The following is a 24,196-nucleotide window of genomic DNA, read 5'->3' as shown; positions in this document are numbered from 1 at the left end:
ATCCTTCTGACTCTAGGAGTGGTGCAGTGTTTGGGAGGTAGCCCTCTGAGGCATCCTGATGCCCAGGTTGGGCACTGACACCAATCTTGAGGAAACTCTTGGGCAGTCTCAAAAGGAACCCTGAGTCTCCTGGATGAATGTGCAAACAACAACACCAAACAACAACACAACAACAACAAAACCAAAAAACCCCACAGTCATTCAAGACCACGCCTTCGAACTTTGTCGGCTGTGCTTTCCCTATGTGAATTCTAATGGAAAGTCTCCAGACTCTGGCACCTTCCTTAGGACTGACTGTTCAGTTGGGAAAAGCAGAACCCGTGCTAGACGCCCAACATAAACCAGTGTCTACAAAATCACAAAGGCGGTGGACAGTGAACACATCATTTTGAGACATTAAAACTTATTCTAAAGAGATTTATATCTTCATTTTAGAGAGAGAGAGAGAGAGACAGAGAGAGAGCGAGCACATGTGAGAGGAGCAGAGGGACATGGAGAGAGAAACTCAACCTGACTTCGTGTTGAGTGTGGACCCGATGCAGGGCTCAAATCCCACAACCCTGAGTAACTGACTGAGCCACCCAGGTGCCCCAAGACATTAACATATTTTAACGTAAATATGCTAACATTATTTCAGATAGATTTTAAGCCATGCTACCAGTACAAAGAAGCATTCCTCAAAGTTTACCGTAAGTCCTGTTTTATACCCATAAGTAGTAAACACACAGGATGCATTATCCGAAGATTTGTTAAAGAAGGGAAAATACTAGTAAACTGAAGAAAGCTTTGGATAATATCTCCACTGAGAAGTAAATGATGCTTGGCTTAGTGGATTTGGGAAGTTTTCACCTGTAACATGTGTCTGTCTTTATCTATGTATCTATCATCTATCTATACCAATCTACTTGCTATTGATGCTCTAGCATTTCTATTTAATATTTTTCATAGTCCCTGTTAAGAATCAAAACATAGATGCCAGAAAGAATGATGGGTAAAATTCAACACAGTAAAGCAAGTAGGGTTTTCTTCACAGTAGCTTTTGGAACCCCCAGTTTTCTTTTCTGCCTCCCTGATTTTGAGAAGTGTTGTTTATACTTCTAGTATTGGACTCTGTTTGTTAAGTATCTTGAGAGAATTCCCCCAAGCTAAGCCCAGGAGAAAATTTAGACCAAAAAAATGTATTTCCTTTTTTCCTCCTCTTGCAATGGTTGGTGGACACCACCATCACCACCATCTAGAGAACTAATTCTGCCATGTGATTTGTCTACTAGGAATTACTGCTGGGCCCATAGGCTGCTGTCCCCTTTTCAGAAAAAAACAAAAAACAAACAAAAAACCCCCCAAAACAAAAAACAAACCCAGAAATCTTACTCATGGCATAAAATATTGAATGCCATTTATCTTTTATGAATTAGGACTTTGCCGATTTGTCATTTGTGCTTTAGATTTTAGTTGGCACTAGGTGTATACTCACAGGATGACAAGTCTACAAAGGGCTTGGAAAAAAAAATGTCCTACTCTTTAGGGCAACAGTATAATTGGTTAACTCATACTAGAATATTTTTGAGAGTTAGTGGTGGCACTTATTAAACATTGTCATGGGACAAAAAAATCTGACTTACTCTTTTGGATCCCAGCAAAGTAGGACTTGTAGCCACCCTGTGTCTCCTACTCCCTCCCCCCTCTCTCCCTTCCCCACTTCTCTAGATCTAGATCTTTTCTAAGTCCACACAAGGGCTTCCTAGTGAACCTGGAATTCTTGGTCCCTGATTATCACCAGTTTTTCTTTTTTTCTTATTGCTCCATCTTCTCGTTCTTGGTGCCTAGCAGAATCCTTAATTAACCCTTTATGTTCAATTCCCAGCTCAATCGTAGGGAAGCCCCTGCCGTATCGACATACTCCTAATAGAAGTTTTCATGAAACCCTGTAGGTCATCCTTGTTGGACTTTTATCTTAGTTTTAATTTTATATTTGATTTGTTCATTAGTTGAATTAATACCAATTCCCTTTCTAGCCTGTATACACCATCACAGAAGTACCTAGCACAGCACCTGGCAAATAGTAGGCACTCAACAAACGCTTATTGAATGAATTAAGGAACACACATTTTGCGATGGGTATTTCACTTTGTCAACCATGAGATTAATGACCTGTATATTACAACATACAGTCTGCAAACAGAGTTACCTCCTCCAGCCTGTTTTCTTATGTCATTCCTTCCACACGCACCATTGTCTCTCCCAAAGACAACCGTCCCAATCCTCCTAATGTTATATGCCATTTATTTGTGCATTTTCTGTCTCCCTCTCCTAGACTGTAAGAACTTTGAGGTCAGAGACTCCTTTATCTTCTTATCCCCGGCGCCCACAACAAAGCAAACCACGCAGAAAGTTCCCAATAAATGTTTGCTGAGTGAATAAACAAAATCATGTTTGAGATGCCGATTACCATGACAAAATATGTGGCTGCCCACAGAGGAGAATTAAACTGCCAATCATTTGTTGGATAATGGCTCATAAGGAAATCAGAGCACTCAAATGCATTAGGTAATGAACAAAAAAGTCCTTCCCCTGTACCGAAGGACTAAAGGCACTTGCAAGGTAACTCCTCTTCAGGGCAGTTTTTACTGTTAGTTCTCCCTCATCTCCTGTTAATTATTTCACTTCCCCATTAACTCTGCCTTTGGGGAAGGCCACGTGACCGTCAGGGGGTGGATTTCCCTGAGACAGTTGAAAGGTGCGGCCTGCTCACTTATACCCAGGGCAGACCGCCTGCAAGTAATGCAGTTAAGTGTGCCTGGTTCCCAGTGCCTCCATTGGGACACTGCCCGATCTCATTGTTTCTACCATTTCAGCTGCAATTTGCCCTGCTGGGAGAGTTCCACAATCAAAGGGCAGGGAGGACAAAAGGGAAGCACAACAAAGGATCAGGATTAATGGGGGGAAATGGTGCTTTAAACCCTGCATTGAGATGGGCTGCAGAGAAGGGGCAAGGGGGACTAAGAAGGAGTACTCTCTAAGGGGTCCAGAAGAACGTGGCTCTTCTCCAGCCTCGGCTGATGGCTATATCCCGTTGCATTTCACGGAAATCCCATTTCTTCATCTGTCAGCCATGACATATTAGATACACAATGGTGGAGCTGTCAGTTCCAATATGTCCTTCACTGAGAATGGTGTACTTACTCCACTGAGACAGGGATGGGCAAGGCAAAACAGGCCCCTCACTCAATGCTGGCACGGAAGGGGAAGGGGGCACAGAGGCTCCCCCTCCTACCCTGCCAGTGCTCTGGGATAGCGCTCCCATGGGGGTCATGAACTGGGGGCTTTATGGACCCACTTAATTCCCCTTTCCATTTTTCCCTTAGATTCTGCGTTTTTCTGGGAGTAAGACCTGAATCTTTTTTTTTTTTTTAAAGATTTTATTTATTTGACAGAGATCACAAGTAGGCAGAGAAGCAGGCAGAGAAAGAGAGAGAGAGAAAGGAAGGGAAGCAGGCTCCCCGCTGAGCAGAGAGTCTGCTACCCTCTGTCCAGGGCAAGGGCATTGCCTAAGATGGTTACCAAATAAGGGAGGGCCTGATGACATTCTACCTTGGGCCAATCAGTTTTGTGGAAAACTTCCTGTATCAACTAAGCCCAGTGTTATCTCTTGGCTGTTCCCACACCCCCAGAACTGTTGTGAAACACACAGTCATTTCTTTTAAAAGATTTTATTTATTTATTTGAGATAGAGGGAATGAGAGAGACAGAGTGTGTGTGCATGTTCGAACGCGCTCCCGCACAGGAACAGGGGGGAGGGGTAGAGGGAGAGGGAGAAGCAGACTCCCTGCTGAGTGGGGAGCCTGAGGCGGGGCTTGATCCCCGGACCCTGGGATCATGACCTGAGCTGAAGGCAGATGCTTAACCGACGGGAATCACTCAGGTGCCCCCACACAGTCATTCTGAAGGTGTGGCTTACTTTTACAAGAACAATACTTTCCATGCCCATTGAGCCTAGATGCCAAATGTTCACCAGTGAACCACCATTTTGAAAACTAGACATATTTCCTTCCTAAAGGATGTGTTTATGGAAGCAAGTTCTTCTGGAATGTGAAGAATTATTTTGTAAAGTAGATAACTATCCCCTTCCCTATAACCCATGTATCATAAATCATATACATTTAAATTTTGTACAAGTTAGATTTCTTTTGAAAAAGCACTTGATTTTTGTCTACTTTTGAAAAAAAAAAAGCATTAGATCGCTGCATAAAAACTTGAAAAATCCATAAAAATGGGAAGAAAATGAGTCACCCAGCCTTATCTATGGCTTATCTAAAGTAAGGGTTGTTGCATGAGAGAAGAGGGCTATTTGGGTCTGAGAAAAATCATATAACTCATCAAAACTCAAGCATGACTTTGTGGGAGATAAACTACTCTTTTGGGTTAGCTGTGTTTGTGCTACTTTCTGCTGACACTGATAATTCAAATTTACTGTTTGTGAGATATTTTGCTTTACAAGAGTAGGAAAATATGCCTGGGTATGAAGAAACGAGGGGCGCTTTTGCTCTTAATTTGGCAACCGGTGCTTCTCAAGATGCGATCCTGGGTCACTGTATCAGAACCACCGAAGGTACTGGTTATTCATCCAGATTTTGGGCCCCATTACAGATCTATTCATTGTGGTCTTCTAGGGTGGGATCAAGGAATGTGCACTTTAAATGTGCTCTTCAGATAATTCCAATGCATAATGAAGTTTTAAGAGCACTGATCTAATGTTTGAATACCGTAATTCCTCTGGGGTGGGGCTCTTCTGTGGTTGCTATGACATTTGCAGCACTTTTTGGTGGTAAATATGCAGAACAAACCACCACAGGCCTGTTAGGATATGCAATCTGGCACCGTTGAGCATTCTTGATTTGCTCTCTGAACTCTTTGTAATTTACACAGTGAGAAACTCTAACACGGTACCCTCTTTAGGCATTCCAAGTCCACTGCAAGGTTAGGTGGGCAGAAAAGTCAACCATATGGGTAGATGAGAGTATTGTCTTCCCAGAAAGAATCTGGAATGCAGGTGTTCATAACTCCCACTCTGGGATTTCTATATCCCCAACTCATGCAGGCCAATCCCCAGAGCCCTAGGGTATCCTGGCATTTACCTCTGAGGCTTGAAGCAAGTGCTCAAGCCTGAGCAAGAACTGAGTGTGGGAGACAAGGGGAATGTACCAGAAAATGTATGATGAAAGGTCCCCAATCCTGGCTGTATGTTAGACTTATCCAGGAAGCTTTATAAAGAGAACGCCATGCCTGGGATCTGACCCAGACCAATTAAATCAGGATTTTAGAAATGGGGACTGAACAGTAGTACTTTTTTCAAAGCTCTTGGCCATCCCAATGAGCAGACAAAGTTGAGAACCACTGGATTATATCAAAGACAGGGGGTCTGGGTTAGGGACTAGAGAGGTTCTGATATTATCAGATGTTCCAGTTCAGTGGTTTTCAAATGGACTAGGACTCCACAGAGTCCCAGGATTTTGTGGGACTTTTCTGAACTATAGTCAGTGGATGGGCGGGACACATGCATCACATCATTCTTTTAACACCCAAATAAACAGAGCAGCCTTGCAAAGGATTTCATTTAAGAGGGTGAGGGTGGGGAGAGATGGTCATTTAGAGACTTTGAAGATGACTCTTTAGGCTCATGAACAGAAAATGCCTATATTAGCTTCCATTGAACTTGACCCCAGAAGATCTCTCCTCAGTCCAGTTCATTCCTATATTTACTAATGGTAGGTACAGAAGAATGCTACTAAGTATCTTATTTGAACTAGGGCCTAATGATCCTTTGATTCTGTAGGAGTTATGGACTGAATGTTTATGTCCCTCCAAAATTCATATGTCAGAAACCCTAAACCCCAAAGTGATGGTATTAGGAAGTGGGGCCTCGGAACACGATGTAATTAGGTAATGAGGGTAGAGCTTTCATGAATGGGGTTAATGCTCTTATATTAAAAGATACCCCACAAAGCTCTTTTGTCCTTCACTATGTGAGCCCACAGAGAGTAGAAGGCCATCTTTAAACCAGGAAGCAGGCTCTCACCAGATGCTACTTCTGCCAACCTTGATCTTGGACTTTCTAGCCAACAAAACTATGATAAATCAATTTCTGTTTATAAACCACCCACTCATGGTATTTTGTTATAGCAGCCTGAACAGAAGCACCACCCAGATCCTAAACAGACATAAAATTTCCAGTTACATATATAAAGTGAATGTGTCCTCATTTCCTGTCACATGAACTTCCCTGGGAAGTCACCTTGATTTAGTTCCCAAAGGAACCATTCCTGATTTACTATTTGGGGGCTGTTTTTTTTTTTTTTTTAAGATTTTATTTTATTTTATTTATTTGACAGAGAGAGATCACAAGTAGATAGAGAGGCAGGCAGAGAGAGAGAGAGGGAAGCAGGCTCCCTGCTGAGCAGAGAGCCCGATGTGGGACTCGATCCCAGGACCCTGAGATCATGACCTGAGCCGAAGGCAGCAGCTTAACCCACTGAGCCACCCAGGCGACCCTGGGGGCTGTTTTAAGTGATACTAGCACACTCCTTTTCCTGGGGGTGATAACAGCTGGTACAAAGACAGAGGCCCCTAACATATGCTTCCTCGAATACATGGTAATTCTGCATAATTTAAAATGATCATTGACTTCATTCCAGCCACATGTTATAATAGGTATTAGACTTACCTTTTTCATGGAAACAAATATAAAACTGAGCATATTATTTAAAGCAACTGTTTTCAGGCATTGGGAAATAGATAATATGTGCTGTGACTCTAGAGAGAAGGAAACTCATGAGGTCCCTGTAACCCTAGTTTTATTTGCCTGGGGGCACTTTGTTGGACACAGAAAAGTGGAAACTAGAGACCTATGATCTCACTACATGGAAGAAACAGAGATCGGAATTTGGAGCTGAAGGAACTGGGATTTGAGAGATAGGGTACCTAAGAAGAGGGAGCTATGTAGAAAAGAAACCCTAGAAACATTTATAGGGATCTTCTTATGTCTTTGGCCAATTTTTAATATACACTTGAGGGCAAGGCCCCATGAAGCCCAGTAGAGTTCAGCGACTAGGGGGCTACAAGCTGAACAGAGTCTTGACATCACTAGTACTGGGCAGTGCTGGATTTCTATATAGCCAGAGTGGGGCAACTTTAATGAATATTCCAGAACTCAGTTGATATCCTAGAAATGGTACTCCTTTTTTTTTTTTTAAAAGATTTTATTTATTTTTTGACAGACAGAGATCATAAGTAGGCAGAGAGGCAGGCAGAGTGGGGGAGGGGGAGCAGGCTCCCTGCTGAGCAGAGAGCCCAATGCTGGGCTCAATTCCAGGACCCTGAGAACATGACCTGAGACAAAGGCAGAGCTTAACCCACTGAGCCGCCCAGTCACCCCAGAAATGGTACTCCTTAAGAGTAGGATGATTCTAGTCCCAGAATAGAAACTATGTTAGTTCCTTCCTAGCAAAGTTCAAAAAGAATCCTCAATAGGATAAAGCTAGCTTGCCAATCAATTAACTACGTATCAGAACAGAAGTCAAACTCTTTAAAGGAAAACAACAAAATCCAGAATCTGCAATATAGTATCTACAATATTAAAAACATGATAAAAAATGCATGAGACAAGCAAAGAAATAGGCAAACGTGACCCACAACCTGGAGAGCCAAGATAGATCCAAGGCCCCCAAAACAGCCATTATGAAAATATTCAAGTATTGCAAGGAAAAGATAAACATAATTGATGAACATACAGGAGAATCTCAGCAGAGAGATGGCAACTATACCAAAATAACCAAATGAAAATTCTGAATTGGGAAAATACAATATCTGAAATAAAAAATTCCCTGGATGAATTTAACAGCTTATAGGACAATGCAGAAGAGAAGTTCAGTGCACATGATGGGGAGGCAGCTGAAATGATCCAAACTGAAAGCGGGAGAAAGATGTAAAAAACAAACAAACAAAACCAAGGCTTCAGTATCCTGTGGAAGAGTATCAAGAAGTCTAACATATATAATTAGCAATCCAGAAGTAGAGAAGGAGACTAGTACATGTGGATTAGCTTAGCTAAGAAGCTCAATAAACAGAACAAACACACACAAAACCACATCTAGGCACATTGTAAACAAACTGATGAAAACCAGACAAAAGTTTTATAAGCAGCCAGAGAATTAAGGCACAAAATTATAGGGGGATAATGACAAAAATAACATCTGACTTCTCGTCAGTAAAAATCAAGCCAGGAGACAATGATACTAAGATCTCCAAAGTGCTAAAATAAAGAGAAAAAATCAACTTACATTTCTATATCCAGTGAAAATACCCTTGAAAAATGAAGGCAAAATAAAGATATTTTCAGATAAATAAAAACCAACAGAATCAGCTGCTGGCAGACAGAAATTATAAGAAATGTAAAAGGAAGTTCTTCAGGGTAAAGGGAAATAATACCAGATGGAAACTCAGATCTACATGAACAAATGAAGAACATGAAAATGGAAAATATGTGGGCACATAAACAATTTAAAAGACAAACGGCCGCTTAAATAGAAATAATAATGTATCATGGCACTTATGACATTTGTAGGAATTAAGTGTAAAACAATAAAACAAAAAACAAGAGGGTGGTAAATGGAAGTATGCTTGACCATTAAACAACATGACTGTGAATTGCATGGGTCCACTTATATGCAAATTTGTTTCAATAAATGCAATACACTATTGTCAATCTATTTTCTCTGCTTTATGATTTTTCTTAACACATTTTCTTTTCTCTAGCTTGTTTTATTGTGATTAAAAGGTAGATAGTACCTATAAGACATAAAATATGTGTTAATCAACTGCTGATGTTATCAGGAAGACTTCCAATTAATAGTAAGGTATCAGTGGTTAAGTTTTGGGAAGGGAATCAAAAGTTATATGTGGATTTTTGATTACACGGGGTGGGGTGTCAATGCTCTTAACCCCTCTGTTGTTCTAGGATCAACTATATATGCTTGTTAAAGTTCTTATATTTGAAGGGATGTGATAATAGTTCAAAGTAGTCTGTGATACTTGGTGCACACCGTAATCTCTGGAGCAACCACTAAAAATGAAAGAAACTCATGTATCAAAAATGCCAATAGAAGCAAATTTATGGAATATTAAAGAGACCTTGATTAGTCCAAAAGAGGACAGAAAAGGAGAAAAAATAACGAAGAGAGATGGGACAAAGAGAAAATAGAGTAACACGGTAAACAAACTCAATACTACTGGTAATTACATTAACTCAAAATATATTAAACACTCCAAAACAACAACAACGTGGGATAGGTTGTCAGACTGAACGAAAATGTAAGACCCCACTATAGACTGTTTATAAGAGGTACTTTTTAAATATAAGAACACAGACAGCTTAAAAGTAAAAGAATGGAAACGAGATAAAGCACACAAACATTATTCTAAGAATGCTGGAGACACTCCATACAACATGAAATAGTCAGAACAAAAGGTATTACTTGAGATAATTAGGGGCATTTCAAAACGATAATAAAGAAGTCAATTCGGGGCGCCTGGGTGGCTCAGTGGTTTAGGCCACTGCCTTCGGCTCGGGTCATGATCTCAGGGTCCTGGGATTGAGTCCCGCATCGGGCTCTCTGCTCGGCGGGGAGCCTGCTTCCCTCTCACTCTCTCTGCTTGCCTCTCTGCCTACTTGTGATCTCTCTCTGTCAAATAAATAAATAAAAATCTTTAAAAAAAAAAAAAAGAAGTCAATTCATCAAGAAGAGACAATACTACTAAATTTGTCTGCAACTCAAAACTTCAAATACTTGAGACAAAAAGAGAATTAAAGAGACAATTCCATAACTAAAAGGATTTTAACACTCATCTCTCAGTAACAATACAAAGTGACCAAAGAAATCAGAAAAAAAAAAATATATATATATATGCAAGATTTGATCATCATGCAACCAACCGAATTTCACCCAATAGCAAAACACCTTGGCCAAAATATTCTGAACCACAAAAGAAGTAGGAATGGCCAATGAGCACATGCCAATGTCCTCAAAAATCATTTGTCAGCAGGGAAATGCCAATTAAAACCATAAGAAGATACTACTATGTACTCAGCAGGATGGCTAATATTGAAAAGCTTGACAGCAAGTGTTAACAAACATAAGGAGGAACTCAAACTCTCATCCATTGCTGGGGGGTTACAAATGGTACAACTGCTTTAGAGCTTGGTTTGGTCACATATTTTAAAGCTAAATATACCCTATGACTCAGCAATTCCACTCCTATGAATTTACCCAAGAGAGATGAAAATATTTACCCACAATTAGACGTTCATAGAAACTTCACAACAACTTAATTCTAAGTAGAAAGCACCTGCAAACAGCCCAGGTGTTGATCAACAGGAGAAGACAAAATTCATCAATAAAAAGAAAAGTGTAGCTATAATCCACAACGTGCATAAAACACACACCCAGCCTGAGCTAAAGAAGCCAGACCCCTCAAAAGTACAAATTGTACAATTCCATAATGTACAAATTGTACAATTGTACAAATTGTACAATTCCATAATGTAAAGTTCTAGAACAGGCAAAACTAGTCTATTATGGTAGAAATCAGAACAGTGGTTGTCTATAAGATGGAGTGGGGTGGGGTTGTGAAGGGGCAGGATGGAATTTTCTGGGGATAATGGACATATTTTAAATCATGATAGGAGTGCAAATTACACAGTTGTATACATTTGGCAAAACCCCTTGAATGTATACTTGAGATCTGTACATTTCAGTATATGTAAATTTCATCTCAATTACATGAGAGAGGCAAAATACATCAAACAGCGATTATTAAGAACTCCTTATATCCAACACCCATGTATACGCACATTCCTTCCCTGCCACCCAGCCACTCTGTAGAACTTAGGGACTTTTTTCTCAAAGGAACACCAAAAGCAGCCAGCTACTCACTGTTTCCCCTTCCTAAGGTCCTCCCTCTCCCCTCTGCACAGGGACAGCTGAGGGAGTTGATCCCAAAACAATGGAGCCTGAATCAAGGAGGCAGGTGCTTGTGGCTTCTGCAGGCCTCGTTCTCTCCTTTCCTCATTCTTGGCAACATCCCTGCCCCGGACCAAAAGTAGAACAGAGAAGCCTGCTCCCACCCCAGCCACAAATCCACCTTGTCTGAGGTAAGGAAGGAAGCTTGACAAGAACCTGCTCACAAATCAAAGTTAGGGCTGCCCCGCCTCCTCTGTAAATCATTCGAGATCCATCTGGGTAATGACTCCTCCAGTGTAATTCCCTATTAAGAGGCTTTATCTGGAGAGATAAGCAGCTGGTTTCCGTGTCACTAATTGCTGTCTGCTGTGATTTTAAAACATCTGCACCATTGTGCTCTTCATTTTCATATTCTAATCACCCTGAAACTTGAAAAAGGTACATCATTGATTGTTTCTATGGGTTAATTAGTACACAGTCTCCTTGTAGAGACAATTTAGAGGCAGCCAGAACCTCAATCAGGAAGTTTGTTTTAAAAATTAATAACATCGGCTGTGGCTGGAGGGACTGACATGTTCAGGGACTAATCAGGACTCTCCTGGTGGGGGCGCCACCTTCTGTTCTGCTCCATAGAGGAGGACTGCCTATAGGGCCCCGGGCAGGGGGGAGGGGAGCAGGAAAGTGGTTAGTAGTGGCAGGCAGGATCCAGGGACCCAGGAATCCAGGACAGGAGTTGGTCCCAAGCAGACCTGATCACTAGTCTCTGCTGTCTCCCTCCCCTTCCAACTAGCTCGGATCCCTTTCCCAGTCAGTACAAATCAGGACTTTAATGAGGATTGAGCAAAATATCTGGAGGTGGGAGGAATTTGTGAAAGCAATAAGAGTATGGGCATTATTTCAGGTTTGAGAGTCTATTCCTTGTTCCTCTTCTGTCCCCATCTCAACTACAGAAGGAGATTAAGGGACAGGGCAGTTAGAGCACGGATGAAAAGAACCAGGGCAAATGAATGAGTGACACCATTGTCAGAACTTCTCAAATTAAATTGCACAAGATTCACTTGGGTATCCCTTGAAAATGCAGGTTCTGATTCAGGAGCTCGGGAGTGAAACTGAGATCCTGCATTTTTAACAAGCTCCAACGTGGTACCCAAGGTCAACCATCTGAGATGTGGTCTAGAGCTTCAATTCCTAAGCCCTCGACCAGAATCACTATTCCTGAGATCCAAGGGACAGTGGAGAGACGAAAGTGTGGTAAGGGGGCCTGGGCTCTGTGCCGGGGTCTTTTTCCCAGCCCCACAACTAACAGGACAAGTCACCTGGCCTCTTGTGTCTTGTCTTCCTCATCTAGCAACTAACAGAAGTACCTTTCTCTCTCTTAAAAAAAAAATGTTCATCATCACTAGCCATCAGGGAGATTCAAATTAAAACAACATTGAGATACCACCTAACACCAGTTAGAATGGCCAAAATTAGCAAGACAGGAAACAACGTGTGTTGGAGAGGATGTGGAGAAAGGGGAACCCTCTTACACTGTTGGTGGGAATGCAAGTTAGTGCAGCCACTTTGGAGAACAGTGTGGAGATTCCTGAAGAAATTAAGAATAGAGCTTCCCTATGACCCTGCAATTGCACTGCTGGGTATTTACCCCAAAGATACAGATGTAGTGAAAAGAAGGGCCATCTCTACCCCAATGTTTATTGCAGCAATGGCTACGGTCGCCAAACAGTGGAAAGAACCAAGATGCCCTTCAACGGATGAATGGATAAGGAAGATGTGGTCCATATACACAATGGAGTATTATGCCTCCATCAGAAAGGATGAATACCCAACTTTTGTAGCAACATGGACGGGACTGGAAGAAATTATGCTGAGCGAAATAAGTCAAGCAGAGAGAGTCAAGTATCATATGGTCTCACTTATTTGTGGAGCATAACATGGAGGACATGGGGAGATGGAGAGGAGAGGGAGTTGAGGGAAACTGGAAGGGGAGATGAACCATGAGAGACTATGGACTCTGAAAAACAACCAGAGGGTTATGAAGGGGCGGCGGGGGGGGTGGGGGGGTGGGAGGTTGAGGAACCAGGTGGTGGGTAATAGGGAGGGCACGTACTGCATGGAGCACTGGGTGTGATGCCAAAACAATGAACACTGTTATGCTGTAAATAAACAAATAAAAATAAATAAATTAAAAAAATACTCAATTTATTTAAAATGACAACAATAAAAACAAACGACAACAATAAAAACAGTGTACTCATTTTTATCCCCATTGCTTCTTGCAATCTAACAGCCAATGTGTTCTCTGGATCTATGAGACTGTTTAGTTTTTCCTTAAGATTCCACATTTAGGAGACCATACAATATTGACCTTTCTGTCTGACTTATTCATGTGGCATAATGCCCTCTGAGTCCATCCATGTTGTCATAAATGGCAAGATTTCATTCTTCTGTATGGCTAAATAATATTGTGTGTGTGTGTGTGTGTGTGTACACATACACACCACACCCTCTTTATTCATTTATCCATCAGTGGACACTTAGGTTGTTTCCATATCTTGGCTTTTGTAAATAACGCTGCAATGAACTTGGGGGTGCATATGTCTTTTTGAAGCAGAGTTTTTGTTTTCTTTGGGTAGATAGCCAGAGGTGAAGTTGCTGGATTGTGTGGTAGTCCTATTTTTTAATTTTCTGAGCTAACCTCTATACTGTTTTCCATGATGGATGCAGCAACTTACATTTCCAGCCACAGTGCACAAGGGTTCCCTTCTCTCCCCATCACAGGTGTGAGGTCATATGTCACTGTGGTTTTGATTTGCCCTCCCCTGATGATTCCTGATGCTGAACACCTTTCATGTACTCATTGGCCATCTGTACATCTCCTTTGGAGAAATGTCTGTTCAATTATTTCGCTCACTTTATAATTGGATTATTTGGGGCTTTTTGCTATTAAATTGTATATGTATTTTTATATCTTTTGTCCTCTACATATTTTGGATATTAACGCCTTGTCAGATATATGATTGCAAATATTTTCTCCCTTTTGGTAGGTTGTCTTTTCATTCTGTTGATGGTTTCCTTTGCTGAGCAGGAGCTTTCTGGTTTGATGCAATCCCATTTGTTTATCTTTGCTCTGGTTGCTTTTGCTGTCAGATTCAAAACACCATCACTGAGACCTATGTCAAGGAGCTTACCGCCTATTTTTTTCTAGAGTTTCAGGTGTTACACTCAAGCCTGCAATCTGTTTTGAGTTAGTTTTTGTGTGTGGTGTAAGACGATGGCCCAATCTCATTCTTTTTTTCTTTTCTTTTTTGTAAACATTTTATTTATTTATTTGACAGACAGAGATCACAAGTAGGCAGAGAGGCAGGCAGAAAGAGAGAGAGGGGAAGCAGGCTCTGCACTGAGCAGCGAGCCCGATGCGAGACTCAATCCCAGGACCCTGAGATCATGACCTAAGTGGAAGGCAGAGGCTTAACCCACTGAGCCATCCAGGTGCCGCTCCAATCTCATTCTTCAGCAGGTGGCTGTTTTCTCAGCACCGTTTCATGAAGAGACTGTCCTTTTCCCATTGCGTATTCCTGGCTCCTTTGTTGTAAATTAATTGACCATATACACATGTATTTATTTCTGGGCTCTACTCTGTTCCCTTGATCTATGTGTCTGTTCTTAGGCCAACGCCACACTTTCTCATTTACTATGGTTTTGTAGTATAGTTTGAAATTGGGACTGTGATCCCTCCAGCTTTCTTCTTCTTTCTCAAGATTGCTTTGGCTTTTTGGGGTCTTTTGTGGTCCCATATACATTTTAGGACTGTTTGTGAGTGCCTATCCCAAGGGGAGCTGAAAGGATTAAAAGTTGGTATAAAATATTTAATCTGGTGCCTGGCCTACAGTAGGTATTATATAAATACGGCTATCATATTGATGTATTTTTTTAGTAAAGCCCTTTTTTGAAAAGCAACATCCAGAGGAAATGGGGGTCACGGCAGAGACAGGGAGAGCCTCATTTAATCTCAGATGGTGTTTTCTTGCAATCACCCATTCTACAGGCTCTCTTAGCCAAGCCTGTTGCCACCCCCTACCTCCCAACCTAAACCAATGTTCAGAATTCAAGGTCTTTCTTCATGGCCTTCCTGGGAGCTACTTGACAATATGCTTATAGGGAGTTCATTTACACACAAAATACATGATTCCACTAGACAGTGCTTTCCTATTTTGAGCCAAAGTCTGTCCCCTTGGACGGATGGTCTGGCACAGTAGACAAGCATTTCTTCATGTGTTGGCCTAGATCTAGGGCCAGGTCCCTGTAACCTAGAGTGAATGCACCCCTGGAAGGGAGTTCTTGGGCACCCTTCCCACGACTCCCAAACTTTAAGGGGCTTCCTCATTGCATCTGGAAATGTGCTACTATTGGGGGGAAAATGACAAAAACTGTGCTCTCAATGATGTGACCTACAAATTTAGAAAAGCCTCTTGGAAGGAAAGCTGGAAGTGGACTTAGAAACTTTTGAGGAAGGGAAAAGTAGTAGGGAGCTGCAGGGTGGCCTCCTCCAAGACAGCTGTGGAGTGGGCCTGGGGGACTAATGGGACAGCAGCAACGAGGTCACATCCTTCCAGAGGGGACCCAGAGGCCGCCTGATTGAGCCATGCAGATGCCAGGGGTCTGCTGAACCAGAATCCCACAGCCAGCTCCATGGTCCACCTTGGCTCAGCAGCAAGCTCTGCCCTCTCTGTCCCTGCTTCTCTAGGTGTCCACCTGGGTCCTGGGAGCCCTGGGCTGGGCGCCCTGGGGGAGGACAGAGCAGAAGTCCTGGTCAGACACATTCTGCAGTGAAGGCACTTAGCAGCAATTGCAGATTGATCCTTGAAGAAGTTACGAAGCAACAATGAGGTTTCAAAAATTTGTTAGTCATCCTCCCCTGGGGCTTTGTTCTTCATTCTATTCCTTCAAAGGAGGAGGGAGAAGAACATGTTTTTGCCTCTTCCTTGAGAATCAGTAGCAAGTGATTAAGTGGCAGAACTAGCAGGGTGAAGTATTAAGGTCTGAATGCCATGTCTATAAGAGAGTTACAGCATCTTAAGTGCATTCAGAGGCAGAGCCAAAATGGCAAACGAAGAAAGTGCAAGAAAGTTAAATGCATAAGGGAAACAGGTAGCTAACCTGCACCACCCCCCTCCCCCAACTCCCCAAAAAAGGCATTTCTCAAACTTATTGGTAGATAAGAATAACCACTGGCCTGTGTTAAGCAACAGCTCACCAAGCCTCTGTCTTGCAAGTTCAGAGACATTGTTCTGGGCTGGGGCCCAGAGATCCTTATTTCAGCCCAGTTTGGTAAACATAGTGACCTAAGAGTTTCTACTGGGAAGGGGGGTTTAGAACTGCTCAGCTCTGTTCCAGGGCAGGGAGCAGAGGGGAGCCCAATGTGAGGTCATCAATGCCAGCCAGGGCAGGACAGAGCTCCAGGATGAAGCCCAGTGACGCTATCCAGCTTTTGCTTATTGGGGGTGGGAGGGGGGAGTTGGGAGAGGGTGGAGGAAAAGAAGTATTTTTTCCTCTTTACCTCATGTTTCCTTTTTCCCTTTTCATAAATGCTTTTTACTGCAAAACTGGTGCTTTTTGCCATTAGAGCTAAAATAACCGTTGATTATAAATTGAGTCTAAAATGTCATGAAGATGCTGAATTTGCCTGAAAATCCAGCTTTTAAAGATTCCCATAAACACTGCAAACTGTGGGCATTCAGCACATCATTCGTTCAGCCAGTGTCTGGGAAGATGGCAGTGGCTCTCAGAGGCCAGCGAGGCAGAGCAGGGATGAGGGCGCCAGCCTCGAGGGTGGGTGCTGGCTTGGATTCATTCCTGCCTGTCGGTGCTGCAGGAACAAACTCACGTCTGGGGTGGACAAGAATGGGCACAGTGATGGTCCTGGTGTAACAGTTACGTGAGTCCCCATGTCAACCCATTCTAAATCTCCATTCAATCTGTGCTCTTGAACTCCCTCTAGGAGGCTTCCTGCTGAAGGCAACGTTGGGGTCATCTGCCACTTGGGGACTGTCTTCTGTCTATTCCGAGAGGGAGTGGAGCAGAAGTGTGGCGCACTTAGGAGCACGGACACGAGCTAAGATTAGCAGCATGGACTCTCCAGCTATGATGACTGGGTTCGGATCTCAGCTGAGTCCAATTCTTACTAGCTGTGTGACCTTGGGCAAGTGACTTAACCTCTGTGCCCAGTTTCTTGCCTGTGAAGTGGGGATAATAATATACTTCCCACATAAGGTCCACAGGCGAATCCATGATAACAAGCTATGCAGAGCATACTGAACCGTGCCTGATGCAGTCAGGACTGTCTCAGTGCTCACTATGCAGCGAGGGATCCTGAGGGCACTCTCAGGCTCAGGAATCAGAAAGATCGAAGTTCAACTTTGCCTCTTACTATCAGGGTGACCTGAGACTTGTTTCTCTACTTCTAAAATGGGGAAGTGCAGGGGAAATAACACTGCCTACCTAATAGCATTGTCTGAAGAATTCAATAAGACGTCAGTAGACATGTTTCACAGAACACACAGTAAGTGTGCAACAAATGCCAGTTACTACGGACATCATGATGATGTTGCTGGTGACTGCTATCACCCCCCATCACAAACGCAGTTCCCTGGTAGGAGGGGTCAGGGGTTACTGTACCGTCTCCCCCTCGTGATCCCCATAGCCTTTCTGACAAGCGTTTCAGTAAATTCCTGGGGTGTGACTCTCCTCCAGGTCTGGGAGGAGGTCTCCGATAACCACAGTGACACTAATTAGGTTGAAGAATCCAGTCCAAGAAAACTCACTGATCTTGATTCTGTAGAGTCATTCTGGGCCAAATGGCTTAGCATTGGTCTCTTGTACCAGGTACCTTCCTGGAGTACAAATACCTCAGGGTGTTAGTCAATTGTCCAGGCATTGTAAACTGAACACACATTCATCCACTTGTCTTTGACTGTCATGACTGAACTTAATAGGGGTTTCCCACTACTCCTGCACCAAAGCAGAAGAAGCTGGATGTTGTACAGAGTCCTCGCGGGGGTCCTCTGTGGTGGGGGTGCTCCATGCTATAAAGTCTATGCCTGTCTGTGAGCAGTTGGCATCACTGAACAGTGACAGGGAAACTTGGATGGGGACTGAAAATCGACATTTGCCTCCATAGGTAATGGTCTAATGCATCTGACGCCATTCATCCTGGAACTATTCATTAAGCAAACATTTGGTTAATCATAGACGAGATATGGTGCTCTCACAGAGTTACAGGATCTCAGAGCTGGAGGGATGTTGGAGACCCTCTTCTCCTTTTGCAGATGAAGACAGTGAGTCTCAGAAGAGGATGGGTTGTTTCAACCCATACAGATAATCAGGGTTGTTCCACAGTTTCCTGACTCTGATCTCTGGCTGTTCTTTCTGTTTCCCTTGTGAAACCTCCTCCATAAGCAGACGAGGGGCAAGGCACTGTCATGAAACTCTCCAGTCTAATGTTACGCTCTGAGTCTCCAGCAAACCCACACACTTTGCTGAAGCTTTTTTCACCTGCTGGACCTTCCCCCTTGCTCAGGATTCTTGAACCTGCCTCCAAGCTGAGGCCAACCTGGAGCCTCTGTAGACCCAGCCTCATCACTGCACCATGGCTCTCAGACTTCGTGTCTGCCTTTCTGTCAGCTCCTTGTCAACTCTGCTGAGAGTTTGGCCTCGGACATTCCACTTGCTCCTTAAGTCGGCCCCTTCTCAGACAGCTGCCTCACCAGTAATTGTTCTAGCAGCAGTTACCCTGAGAACCTCCTTCCTTAGCCCATGGGCTTAACCGTGGCTCAGGCCAGGTAATGCCAGGCTGCTTTTCAGCAATTCTCAGCACCCAGGAAGAGATGGGGGCTATGGGAGCCAGGAGAGCTCCTCAGGGACCATGCTGTTATTCACTGAGGGCACTGGACCCCACAGAGGGGGAGCACCTTGTCCAGACACTTACAATGATATGGCATTAATCATCAGGAAAAAATTCTATAGTGCAAAGCTTTCTCCTGTGGCCTCATGGGAGCTTAGGTATGTTAGATTTTTTTTTCCCTGCTTTGCTGATGATGCACTGAGACACAAGGCTTTTAAAGACAAAGGCACATCCCCCTGGCAACTACAGTCAACAGAAATCCCCCTTCTATCATATCTATGTTCACGCTGATGTCTTAGCCTTACCTCTCCCTCATTCTAAGACCCTGCTGACTCCCCACTTCCCAGGTAGAAGGATCTTAGTTTACTTCCTTTTTATTTAATCATTCTGAGTTGTAGTTTTTGCTCAACCCTTAACTAGGCAAGTAACTTAACCTTATGGGCATCCATCTTTCTTTCTCTTACAGAGAAATGATCACCCCAGGCCTGCTTGCCTCTCCAGTGTGCCCTGGGGATCTAATGGATGTGCAAACATTTTGGAAACCATAAAGCACTACATAAATGCAAGTTATTGCCATTGCTTGGTTGAGAACCCTTCTAATGACTTTGGAAAGTCAAGAGTACTGAATGTACTCCCCGTAATATCAGCATGAGATGCAGGAATAAGTTAGAATAAGTGTTAGTATAACTTCAAAAATCATATTCTTCCCATGCACTTACTGAGGACTCCTAAATCCTCACCATGCATCTTTCCCTGTCTTGGCTTAAAGGGAGGAAGGGCGGGGAGAAGAAGGGAGGGAAACCAAAAACAAAACAACACCCCTCCTCACTCTGGCAATAAACTTCCAGCTCCAAAGCAGGTTTTATTTAGTGTGCTATAAAAACTGTCGTTTCTCCCATCATAAAAGGAGTCTGACTTCCCAGCCTCGTTTCTTTGCTGGGAGTCTGCGTGTTGAGTGGGTTCCAGTTCTGGAGCGGGCTATGGCTTGCCCTCCTCTCCTCACCCCTACTCTCCCTCCCTCTCAACTCTGTATGTATCAGGAAATGAAAAGCATTTTTAAATATTTTATTATGTGTGAATTTACAGGGGGGAAAAGTATACATTCTGGAGATGAAACTAAGATTTAATTGTCCCTCTGTTTTATGGTTACTGCCTCATGGGTATGTACCAGACAGCTTGGGTACTGTGGTTTTGAAAATAAAAAATCCAGGCAAGATTGTAGCAACTTTCTCAGCCATTAAATAGGCCCTGGAAAGTTTAGGTCATTCTGGTGAAATAAAAAAAAAAAAAAAAGAAAGAAAAAAGAAAAAAGAAAAGAAAAGAAGAAAACCTCGCACAGTCCCAGGAAGGGAAAAGAGCTAAGCTGGGACTCCCCATCTCTGAAGTTCTGTTACCCCCTTCTCTCATGTTCTCAAGAGCTGACTGTGCTCTTCTGAACCCACTGGGAGAACATCTGAGGCCATACCCAAGGTGACTCATTAAAAAGGTTCCTAGAGGAACCGATTCTCCTCAAGAGGCATGAGCAGTGCATTCTGGGAGTCTGTTTCTCACCAAATGAGCAAAGAAGTTGGCCCTGAGACATCCCTGGGACATGGTGTGTGCAGGTTTCTTTGGAGTGAATCCATGTCCTGCCGAGTGGGCAAAGTTGGCTGCTGGAAGGCAAGGGCAACTCGAGACACAGTGGGCGTCAAGCATTGGGGGAGTGTCAAGAACCCTGATTTCTAGTGCACGCACTGCCCCTCTGGGCCTCAGTTTCCCCCTCCACAAAACAAAATGGCGAGTGTGATAGAAGATGTTCAAGGTTTGTGTGGGCTCCACCACTGTAAACTCTAAACCACGATTATTTTTAATTTAGGATTAAATATGTAGGAGAAATCTCATTCTGTTTTTTTTTCTTTCTTTCTGTTTCTTTTTTTTTTCTTTATTTGACAGAGAGAGAGAGAGAGAGAGAGAGAGAGCGAGCGCATGAGCAGAGGGAAAGCGAGAAGCAGGCTCCCCACCAAGTAGGGCGCCCAATGCGGTGCTCGATCCCAGGACCCTGGGATTATGACCTGAACTGAAGGCAGATGCCCCACAGTTTGAGCCACCGAGGCACCCTGAGAAACTTCATTCTTGAAAGCCCTATAGAAAAACAGCTGAGGGGATTTTTCTCTCTCTAGCCACTTCTTACAGGGTTTGCCTGAGCTGGGTCTATAAAAAAACCCCAGACTGTGGATGACATCTGACTCCCCGATCCCAAAGCCTGTTTATCAGTGGGAAGGACAGAATGACAAGAGCCTGGGGAACTGGGAGCTCAGAGGTGCCTAACCTCCAACCTGGCATCATTTATTAACTAGATGGCAGTCGCCCTCTTAGCACAGCAGAAAGGAGGCCACAGTCTCAAGGGTCCAACATACATGACTGGGTCATCCTGAAGTTTTCCTGTTTGTGTCTATCGGCAACCAAATAAAAAGCAGGCTTACAGGGATTTCCTGAAAAGCAGAAAATTTGGCAGGGGTTGGGAAAAAAGGTCTAAGAGAGTGGGTTTCTTTGGCAGGTACAGAGCTTGTTTAAAACACAACCTAACACCTTAGCTTCTTAACCTTCAAACCATTATTTGAGGGTTATTGGCTTACTTCCTTAAGGGTATCAAAGATCTTTCCTTTTATCTTCTAGATTGCATTAGCACTTCCAGGAAGCATTACAGGAGGCACTGTGGGTTCCAACTGACTCAGTACCTCATCTTCAGTAACAACAAAATCTTGAAGCTCTGGCTGATCATAGAGGGCGGTTAAGGACTTAATCATGTCCATAGACGGAAGAGGAGCAAAGCGTGTGAAGATAACTATTCACTTACTGTTCAATGCTGAGTGTTCTAAGCTCTGTGGTGTGCCAACCAGTAAACTTTACTCAATTCTGCCTCCAAACGCAGTAACTCTGTCAGTTAACATTAACATCGCTAACATTTGTCAGCGAGCTCACAAATGGATAATTAATTTAAAGGGCATGGCTGGCCAGGACAAATGTATCCCAAAGTAAATGGCCAAATGATTGTGAGTCAATGTCACGTAAAGCCTCAGTTGCACCAGGACACTTGCCTGTTGGTGCAGAGCGCAAGACTAACTCCTTGGTGATATGGGCACAGAGATCTCTGAGCTGTAGCTGGTTTGCCAGTTAAATAGGAATACTATCCTTGCCTATCGAGTGCTTAGCCATATTGTGTGGGAGAAAAGGAGTCAATGCCACACAAATAGTACTGAGCTGAAATCTACAAGTCCAGGGGAAGTTACATGTCCTCTTGGTGCCCAGGGTGTCATAATCTTTGATCTTCAATGACTCACTTCATTTTCCTGTACGTTTCCTCCAATATGAAACCATTTGATCAGATGAGATGATTTTCTAAAGTTCTTCCCTGCACGGCCATCCTAGAAATCTATAGTATCACGACACTGTAGCTCCCTGCTACACACTAACCAACATGGCAGCTGGCTTATGGCAATTAGAAAAGTGGCTCTTTTCAAGGATGGGAAAATCCACAGTTTGATGATCAACCTGTGACATCTCTGAGCCCTGGATCAATGACCCTCCAGCGGGATCCCAACACTGTTCTCATCACTTGGAAGACACGATCATCTCTGGTAAGTACCTACCCTAATGCTTCTGCTTCTCCAACATTTTATAACTGCCAGTATCTCAAGCTAGAACATGTGTCATGTAATTAGATTTCCTGCCGTATGGATCCTGTGCCCCTTCAGCTTGAGAGAAGAGAGAGATACTTCACCCAGGGGCGAGAACTAAGCAATACTGTGTGTCTGCTCCTGGGGGGCTCACTTCAGCTAGGCAAGGAAAACTGTCATTAAAACAAGGCCTTTGGGGGTGCCTGTGCTGGGTTAAGTGTCTGCCTTCCACTCGAGTCACGATCTCAGGGTCCTGAATCCAGTCCAGCCTCTGGCTCCCTGCTCAGGACAGTCTGCTTCTCCCTTTCTCTCTGCTCCTCCCCCAGCTCCTGCTCTCTCAAACAAACAAACAAACAAACAAACAAATAAATAAGAAGTGGGGGGGGGGGAGACAAACAAACAAAACAGAGCCCTTGTCCTTTCAGTAGCTCTTTCAAAGAACTGGGGAAAAGAGATTTTTTTTTTAAAAGATTTTATTTAGTTATTTGACAGAGAGAGATCACAAGTAGACAGAGAAGCAGCCAGAGAGAGAGAGAGAGAGAGAGGGAAGCAGGCTCCCTGCTGAGCAGAGAGCCTGATGCGGGACTTGATCTGAGGTCATGACCTGAGCCGAAGGCAGTGGCCACCCAGGCGCCCCGGAAAAGAGATTTTTCAGTGGGCCACACAAAGCTAAGATTCTAACCCCAGTGACTTGTGGAGGGGAGGAAGAGATCATTACTCCGGCTCTTTATAAAGGCGATTTGCAAACGTCAGCACCTTATACCCCCACAGTAGCTGTAGTCACAGGGTAACACTGGATAGAGCAGAAAACATTTCTCTTCCTAGGGTCCTGGTGGGGGTTCGTGGACATGGTTAGTACGTACTTTATTAGAAAGACCATCAGTTTTGTGACTCTGCAGGTTCTTCTGGCTCTATAATTAGTATGTGAGGGATTCTGGGCAAGTCACTCACAAGAGTCTCTCTCTCTATTTGTCCATATGATAAAGGGGGCACGAGAATGTCTTACACAAGGTTATAGTGAGGAACACATGAGATCCTGGGGGAGATAGCTTATGTTCTCTTTACTTCATCGTATGTATGTGCTCTTTTCTTTTCTTTTTTTTTTTTTTTTTAAGATTTTTTGTTTATTTATTTGAGAGAGAGAGTGAGGGAGAAAGAGAGCACAAGTGGGGGAGCGGCAGGCAGGGGGAGAGGGGAAGCAGACTCCCCATGAGCAGGCAGCCTGATGTGGGGCTCGATTCCAGGACCCTGGGACCATGGCCTGAGCCAAAGGCAGATGCTTAACCAACTGAGCCACCCAGGCTTCCCGTATGTTCTCTTTTCTATACTAACCTATAAGCACTTGGAAAACACAGAGATTACTTGAAGCTTCTTTATTTTATCTTTACACAGCAAAGTAACCCCTCAGGCTTATACATCTTTCCTCGTTCCTCTTCGACTCATGAATAGAGCTCAGATTCCTCTGCCAGGCTAGCTGACATCCTGAAACACACGCCCCACAGCAGTCTGCATCATAAAGGACCCTCCACGGGTGAGGCTGGCCACATAGTTCTCTCTACCCTGGAAAGCCATTCTCTGTCCCCCTTGCATGCCTGCTTTCCATCTGGCAAAAGTCAACTCTA

The 24,196-nt window shown here is 43.5% G+C and overlaps 1 protein-coding gene across 1 annotated transcript in view; it reads right to left on the bottom strand.

Moving 5' to 3' along the window:
• SETBP1 (SET binding protein 1) overlaps positions 1-24,196 on the bottom strand; it is a 366,573-nt gene that overhangs the window by 108,374 nt on the left and 234,003 nt on the right.

The sequence above is a fragment of the Meles meles genome, chromosome 12, assembly GCF_922984935.1.
Source record: "Meles meles chromosome 12, mMelMel3.1 paternal haplotype, whole genome shotgun sequence".
Taxonomy (NCBI): Eukaryota; Metazoa; Chordata; class Mammalia; order Carnivora; family Mustelidae; genus Meles; species Meles meles.
This window is presented reverse-complemented; position numbering and strand designations above follow the sequence as displayed.